This window comes from Etheostoma spectabile, chromosome 8 (genome assembly GCF_008692095.1).
Source record: "Etheostoma spectabile isolate EspeVRDwgs_2016 chromosome 8, UIUC_Espe_1.0, whole genome shotgun sequence".
NCBI lineage: Eukaryota > Metazoa > Chordata > Actinopteri > Perciformes > Percidae > Etheostoma > Etheostoma spectabile.
This window is the reverse complement of record NC_045740.1, coordinates 10,421,406-10,423,103: the sequence shown is the minus strand read 5'-3', so window position 1 is coordinate 10,423,103 and position 1,698 is coordinate 10,421,406.

Below are 1,698 nucleotides of genomic sequence, written 5' to 3'. Positions count from 1 at the left end.
AAGAGTCTAATGCACTGTGCGTGTCTACATGCAAACATGTGATCATATACATTCCCTCAGCTGCCTGCCAGATGACTCCTAATCCACACCTTTCTTTTGAAGAGTCTATACCAAGGCGAGATGAGTTTCCCATAATGAAACAATTAAGTAATTACACTCAAGTTTCATTGAAACTACCTCCAGTTACTTCATTTCTACATTACATTCAATCTCATTAATGTGTTATCCATACCCGTTAAGTGTACTATACTTTAGATGTTTTAAATGTGTTGGTATCATGTGTCCCCTCCACAAATGGAGCTCACAAAAGAAAATTCAAATTTTTAAGTCAAATTTTTGACAATTGAAATAACTGTCTCACTTTTGAACAATGTAACTCCAAGCAAAACTTTGGATACTGCACTAAAACAGTATACAGTACTTATTCTCCACACCGTTCCAAAAGTACCATGGCAGTTTGAGTGCAATCAGAACAGCTGCAAGAAGGTTATTAGCGTCTTTTAAATCTCTGTATTCTTGCTCTCCCACACTGTCATCATGTGTCACTTTTTCCATTGAGTGTTAGTGGTCCTTTGTGTGAGTATCAGGGCGATCCTTTTCACTCATCCATGGCCTTGGCTTGGAGTCAAAGGGGGTGCTGCTAGTTTCCATCTGACAGAGTGGGATGTTGGAGCTGAACCATATCGAAAGAGGTCCCTTCAGCCACTGGAGGGCAGTCATGCTCTGTGTCACAGGTATGACTGTGCCAAAGAACAATCCTAACAAGGGCTTTTGTGTTTGAAGGCAACTGGGGAAAAGCTCTGAAAAAGCTCTACTTTGCTTTGATGATAACATGATCATAGTGTGTACTGTATGCTGCAATTTCATTCATCTCTGTCTGTTTTTGCTCAAGCAGCTTTTGCATTTGTGTTTTATAATGATGTTACAGTAATCCTGAAATATTGTTATACTGTAGTATGGTGTGATTATAGTACACACACATTTGTGTCCACCCTGTGTTTTCAAAGTCTAGCAATGCCAGACCATGGCCAAGGGCTTGCTCACAAATATTTTGTGTTTGTGTGTGTGTATGTGTGTTTGTGTGTGTGTCTGTGTGTTCCGAGCTCACACTATTAACCCAAAAACCTCTCTATAATGTTCCCTTTGATGCATCTCCCACAGCAGCAGTTGGATTGACTACATAGGTCAAGGTCAAAGCCCAGGTGAGACATATGCTCACCAACCTTTGACCCTGGATCAAAGGTGACCAAATGTGTCAACAGAAGCTCTATTGTGATAAAACCAAGTCGGCTGCAGCTTCATGCCCCAATACAAATAACTATATGCGTTACAAACAGATGGAAAATGTGAAATAATTTTTTTACAGGGGAAGACTCTGTGTGTGTGTGTGTGTGTGTGTGTGTGTGTGTGTGTGTGTGTGTGTGTGTGTGTGTGTGTGTGTGTGTGTGGTGGTCAATTGCAGCCACCAGAGGGCAGTAGTAAAACACAGTTCATATTTTGTCAAAGGATCTATTGAAATGAAGTTCTGTCAAGCCCTTGAGAACTGCTATTTAATTGCAAGGTTTTTCTGTTTTTTTACAGGTTCCTCTTCAGTCGCAGACACAGAAAGACAAAGTGATACAGTATCTTTAACCAGTAATTCCTGTCGGTATGCAAATACAACAGCTGGGTTTCAGTGAGAGACTGCAGGGGACCTCA